Source organism: Tamandua tetradactyla, chromosome 4 (genome assembly GCF_023851605.1).
Source record: "Tamandua tetradactyla isolate mTamTet1 chromosome 4, mTamTet1.pri, whole genome shotgun sequence".
In the NCBI taxonomy this organism is placed as follows: domain Eukaryota; kingdom Metazoa; phylum Chordata; class Mammalia; order Pilosa; family Myrmecophagidae; genus Tamandua; species Tamandua tetradactyla.
In genome coordinates, this window is record NC_135330.1 from 92,575,920 (window position 1) to 92,583,046 (window position 7,127).

Here is a 7,127-nt window from a genome sequence, read left to right on the forward strand (position 1 = left end):
GAGAGGCAGAAGATAGGCTTAGTGAACTGGAGGACAGAACATCTGAAATTTGGCAAGAAAAAGAAAAAACAAGGAAAAAATGGAAAAATATGAACTCAGGGAAGTGAGAGACAATGTGAAACACCCAAATATACGTGTTGTGGGTGTCCCAGAAAGAGAAAAGAAAGTAAAAGGAGGAGAAAAACTAATGGATGAATTTATCACTGAAAATTTCCCAACACTTATGAAAGACTTACAATTACAGATCCAAGAAGTGGAGTGTACCCCAAAGAGAATAGATCCAAATAGACGTACTCCAAGACATGTAATAATCACAATGTCAGAGGTCAAAAAGAAACAGAGAATATTGAAAGCAGCAAGAGAAAAGTAATCCATCACATACAAGGGAAGCCCCATAACACTATACACAGATTCTTCAGCAGAAACCATGGAGGCGCAAAGAAAATGGGATGGTATATTTAAATAATTAAAAGAGAAAAACTGCCAACCAAGAATTCTATATCCAGTAAAATTGTCCTTCAGAAATGAGGGAAAAATTAAAGCATTTTCAGGCTAAAAAATCACTGAAAGAATTTGTGGCCAAGATACTTACTCTGCAAGAAATACTAAAAGGAGCATTAGAGAGAGATACGAAAATACAGAAGAGAGAGGTGTGGGGAAGAGTGTAGAAAGGAAGACTATGAGTAAGGGTAAAAAGAAGGAAAATTAGATATGACATATAAAATCCAGAAGGCAAAATAGTGGAAGAAACTACCACTCATGCAGTAGTAACATTAAATTTTAATGATTAAACTCCCCAATCAAAAACATAGACTGTCAGAATGAATTAAAAAACAGGAACCATCTATATGCTGTCTCTACTGAAAGGACATGAGAGCAAGGACACAAACAGACATTTGCACACCAATGCTTACAGCAGCATTATTTACAATTACCAAGAGATGGAAACAGCCAAAATGTCCATCCACAGATGGGTGACTAAACAAACTGTGGAATATACATATGATGGAAAATTATGCAACTGTAAGATAGAATAAATTTATGAATTATGCAAAAACATGGATAGACCTTGAGGACATTATGCTGAGTGAGATTAGCCAAAAACTAAATGACAGATACTGTATGGTCTCACTGATATGAACCAACATTAATGAATAAACTTGGAATTTTTCATTGGTAACAGCGACCATCAGGAAATAGAAATTGGGTAAGATATTGGGTAACTGGAGCTGAAGGGATAAAGATTGTGAAACAGGAATGAATATAAAAACTCAGAAAGGGACAGCACAATACTACCTAACTGTAATACAATCATATCAAAACACTGAAAGAAGCTACATGTGAGAATGATAGAGGGAGTAAGTCTGGGGGCATAAATGATATCACAAAAAAGATAGACGATGAAGATGGAGATGGTATAATCTAGGAATGCCTAAGAAATGTATGGAAAACTGTCTTTGACTCTTTTCCCTTTGCAACCTATTCAGAAAACTTTACACTGAGTCATTAATTCATATTAATTCATATTAATGACTTGCTTTGAAAGTCAGGACAGAAGAAGCAGGAAACAGGTTGTTTTCCCCAACTCTGGTTCTTGGCATAGGTGTTGTGCTTTGGGGTTTTAGAAACAACAGGTTCCTTTACATTTCTATATAGTAACAACAATAACAAATGTGAACATAAGGTAGCCAAAATCACTTAAGGTATAATAACAAATTTGAATGCCTGGATTTACCTGATTTCAGAACTTATTATAAATTTTGGGTAATCATGACTGTGTTATTCTGTAAAGAAAAACAATAGGCCAATAGAATGTCTAGTGTGATCATATAACCAAATGTCCAAAGCTAGCAGCTTAGTAAGACCAAATGCATATATCTACTCAACAAAATTTTTTTTCCTTTTAAAATTTTGTTCAATATCATTGTTCTTTCAATCTTGGTTAGAATTCAAAGGATGAATCACTGTTTTTCTGCTCTTTAAAATAGCCACAATTTTTCAAAATAAAGGGTTTTCTTATTTCAATATTCCGTTGACCTAATGACAGCTGTTTCCTATCCTTCCCTGTTCTCTTTGATCTCTGTTCAAATCAGTATTCTTTTGACCTTCTGATTTAAGCAGCGGGAAAGAAAGAGAAGCACTCTAAGCTCAGGTGTGTGTTCTTCATGTTAATTATGGGAGAAGGGTGAGTGGTTACATATGGGGAAGTTGAGGCACCCTTCCTTTCTCACATGGGTAGGACATGACTATCATGTGGAGTCCTGGGGTGATAGTTCCATCATTCACCAGGGCCCCAAGAGCTCTGTGTTGGTCTGGCTCTGTTACAAGAAGTTTATTAGCTTTGAATGGATTTCCAGGCAGAGCAGAACCAGTGAGTATACATTCATTTCATTTGGAGAAAATTGAGCCTTTCTTTCTAATCTTCTCTGGCTGTCACATCCCTGTCATTGCTGTCACTAGCCTTTTCTCTCTCTTATCTCACTAAGAACTCAGAGAGGGGATTCAGAGTAAAGGGGTTGGTCCCATAAAGCCAGTCTACTTCTGACTGTTGGAAAAGGACCTTGGGAAGTGTATAGCCTTCAGAGACCCAGGGTGATATTTGGGTCACCTTATTCAAAATAATAAGATGAGAGATCCTAATTCCTCCTTATTATTTTGGGAATAACAAGCAAATGTGTCAGGAGGCCCCATGTCACCATGGAAAAAGACTAGCTGTTGCCACATCAGGTTACATCTAAGCATATAAAAATATTGGAGAAAGAGGGCACTTGGACAGCAATATTTGTGTAGAAGTGGAAGTTTCAGCAGGGAAAATTTTTCCTAAAGTTCTCACTTGTATTGAGGGAGGAAGCTCATAGGGCTGGGGTGTCTCTAGGAGCACCAGTGAGTTAAATGAAAGCAGTAACAATAGGTCCTGGATTAAGAGAATAAGGGCAGTACTGAACTTTATACTCCCTCTTCTGTGTCATGGGATAAGGTCTGCCATCCTGTAGCTGGCTGTGTTGGAGTGGTTGTGAAATGAGTAAGTAGACTTACTAGGGTTACAGAGAAACTGTTAGAGTTACATAGGGTAAGCTGTTAGTCAGCAAGGACTATGAAACAAAGTGAACTAAGAACCCAGCTTTCAAAACTAATGAGATATACATAAACTGTACATACTTGAACCTATACTCAGGTCATTATCCTGCAAACCTTGGTTAACTGTATCGTGCTTTGTAAATCAGAGAACCTGAATTCAAACAATTGCAAGCACAGATGCAGAAGCCCAAAAATAGTCCTACATGTGATATCTGCCTTATTAGAATAGTAAAAAACACACCCAGAGGTGGAGACTTTCCACCATTTTTGAACATGCAATGTAAGAAATAGTATGTATTCAATTTAGGATTATATAACCCTAGGGACATTCTCATTATTTATTAGTCAACAGATAATTATGGATACAAATAATGCTAGGTTTATGTAAAATATCAGGCCCAAAGCTACACAGAACTATATAAGCCAATGATAGGAAAGCTTAAGAGTTCTGACTTCTGGATGAAGGTTGGCCTTTGTCTCTGCAGACACTATTAAACTCTTTGAATCACCTATTTATGTTGTGGTTCTACTAACTTAAAGTCATCACCATTGGTTTTTGTAAGTGACTGGTGTTTTTGCAATCTAACAGTGGCATCTTCTGGAGGGTATTCTGAGACCTCTTTGAGTGTTTGGATTGAAATGGGTGACAGGAACAGAGGGATTCTCAAACTAAATCTTGAACTCACTTTACATCTACAAATGTTGTCTTGAACTCTGTCTCTGAAGTGGTAGAATATGTCATTTTACTGTGTCAGATACCCTGTAGAATTGAGAAGCTCAGAACTCTAATCTTTAATTATGGGTCAAAATCCTCTTAGAGTCCCTAAGCTTCTTGTTGAGAGTCAGTCCATGATCATTTGGGATGTAAATACTATAAGGGACACCTGCGGGCATGTGTGTGTCTTCTAGTTGCTTTTTCTGTTCCCTTGGAATGCTTGTAATTAAAATTGCATATAAATCATTAAATAGAATAACAGATGTCTTTTGTCACTTCATGTCAGCCTGGGACCAAAACTTCCACTCCAGTTGCCTAATTCTGCATTAAAATAAGATTTTGCAAGCATTTCTTCATGCAACTTCAGTAATGTTCAATAGCCCTTTAAGAATGAGTAGGACATAAACAACACAACCCTGAAAGAAACAAGAAATATTGAAACTTTAGTCCTGGCTTGAGGTTCTAGCTGTCCAAGTTGTAGTTCATCTCCATTTTGGAGATAACCTGATCCCAGGATTTCTGAGATGTTTATTAACAATATACTTCTGTAACTTGTTTTTCTTCATCTAAAAAATGAAGTCTATTATTGCTACTTAAGAATGGAGAATAGTAGGTATGCTGACTGAGATTTACTCCAAGCAACACACATATATTTGTATCAGAACTAAGTCCAAATATCTCCTACATCAGTCTAGTGCCTTAGTGACCTGTTGCTTATAAACAGAGCCGAGTTTCTAGGCCTACTTCACTGTAAGCTTTTTTTTTATATTGCTAAAATAGTCTTTACTTCTAATCATTCCAAATCAGCAATGTGCAAAGTCACAAATATTAGGTCATATGCCATAAGAAAGCATTCATTAGTGCAAATGGACTTTGTAAAAGATCTATCAAAAATAATTATTTGCTTTAAAATGCATCACTTCTAGAAGCATGGTTAATGAAACATTAAAATTTCATTCTTTGTAATTAACTATTGAAAAAAATGAATTGAGGTATCATAGCATACATTGAACTTTTTAAGTGCAATGAGCTTGTGATGCTATTATAATATAAACCGTGTAACAATAAATTAACAATAAAAAGAAAAGCAAAAAACTGCTATCTATCTCCTTTTAATGCTTCAGATTACATTGTGCTCATTTGACATAAAATTGTGTCTCTCAAATTGTATGCATGTTTTTGCTGATATATCTATAGGGTGAAAAATGTTTTTATGGCACAAAATTTAAGTTGTCCTTTAGTGGTTCACATAGGTGTAAAAACAAATAGGTGCAAAAATTTAAGAATTCCTGTGAACTACAAAATAATAAATTACAAAGCATGTTATAAAATACAGTTTTAAATGTGTAATGTATTAAAATACAGAGAACAAAAAAGAAAGATATTTAGAACATATAAATACATTGGACAAGTTGTTTTTAAAAAAACTCATATGGCAAAGCATTACTGATACCTTTCAATTCCCTCAAAAACTAGTCATGCAGATAAAAGTTCTACAAAAACTTACTAGATCTAAGTGTCACAATCCTGCAACCATGGATCTGAGAATTTTGCTCTATCTCCAGCAAATATTTAAGTGCAATAGTTAGTTTCTGATTAATGGTACATAGAAAAATCAATGCAGTACATATGTTAAAATGTGAAAGGGAAAGAATATCCCAACATCCACTGTTACCCAGACAACTAAGTGGCACAACACTCATTTTCAATTCTTTCCCATTCTTCAAGAGTATATAATAACTGCATCAGTGGCAATCATCTCTTCAATTTCTATCCCTAAGAGTGCTGAGTGAAGACAGATGTTTTGAAGACTGAAGGAAACTTCTAACAGACTGTGTAATTTTGCTGTGGGGCAGGTTACTCCTATGTATTGCCAATGAAGTTCTTGGAAGTATACTGCAGCCCATTAATCCAGAAGCTGCAGTTTTGTTTGGTGTGGGGATACCTGCATTAAAATATAACTATAAACCATTGGATAAAGGCATACTGCTCTTCCCTTGAATGGTTGGGGTCACATAGGCTGTGGACCTAACAGGCTGTCACAAAGACAGTGGGAAATATCACATACAATGGACTTATGTTGAAGCGGCCCTGGTGAAATTCCATTTCCAGCTCCATGCAAGCTTGAGTGGAAACTTTGTTTCACACAGTGACTGGGGAACTAATATTGATCCTGACAGTATCTGTAACAAGGACCTGGCTTAGAATAGGCATACTTCTCCGGAGTTAATCTCCATTTTTCCTAATTTTTCTGTTGATCTGGAGTTTGGACTTGAGGTAAATAATACCTCAAGTATTATGGTGTTGGTAATTATTTGAAGGAAAATACTGAGAATTGCATCTCCTCCTGCACCTCTGAATGCCAGGGAAAGTCTGTGTGTATGGAATTTCTATTCAGAAAGGTGAACATCTTGGCAGACCAAGTTGAGTTGGTGGTAAATTATCAAATTCTTCCACATATTTCAGACTGTGTCAATCATATTCTTGACCACTACATGTCTCCTTCTTTCCTGAATTCCATTACACACTGGAGCTGTGTTGACACATACGCTGATGTAGAATCATAATCTTGCCTGAGACTGCTTGCAGACAAGCCATGATTTGAGTGTCAGTGAGGTCCTATAATTTATATCCCTTGGAGATGGAATCATCCTCCAATTCCGAAATACTCAGCTCACTGTCTATAGGACTGGAGACTGAGAGGACAACCCCTAGAAGTATAAACTTTTTCCAGTCTAAAGCAGAGGGAACATCTTCCTGCTTCCATCCCTGGAGTCTGATTGTCCAAGATGTGCCTACAACATTGCAAAGAGGTCATGGATTTCTCTGATGAGGTGAATCATTTTGAGGAGCTAGCACAGCACAGGACAGGCTGCTACATTCTCCAGGCCCAGCAGCTCCACTTCCTCCAGGAGCTTCAGGTCAGTGATGGCCTCATAGCTTCCCCTGGTGGTGTTCATGCTCCTTGGGCTCTGCACCAAAGAAACCCAACACTGGCTTGAAGTAGATAAATGGCACCTCTGGGGTCTGCTCCAGATTGAGGAGGGAGGGCACCAGGTTGGGCAGGCATTATGTCCTGGGGGAGACAGGGCTGTAGCCCTCGCTGCCCCTCCAACCATTACCAGCCCCCAGGACCAGCCCTAGCCCTAGAGCCCCTGAGGCAGCTGTAGGGGGATTAGCAGCCATGGGGCTCCACAGACCCACTAATCTGCAGGCCCTCATGGGGTATGGGGTAGCATCAGTAGCAGAAAGAGGTTCAGGTAGTTACTGTGCTGGCTGTCTGGCTCTGAAGCTGTTTGTTCTGCTTCTCCAGCTTGAGCACAAGCTCCTGCAG

General features: G+C 37.9%; 1 pseudogene; it reads right to left on the minus strand.

Annotated features, from left to right (window-relative positions):
- Positions 1–5,538: 5,538 nt before the first annotated feature.
- Positions 5,539–6,862, minus strand: LOC143680399 (SLAIN motif-containing protein 1 pseudogene; annotated as a pseudogene).
- Positions 6,863–7,127: the final 265 nt, after the last annotated feature.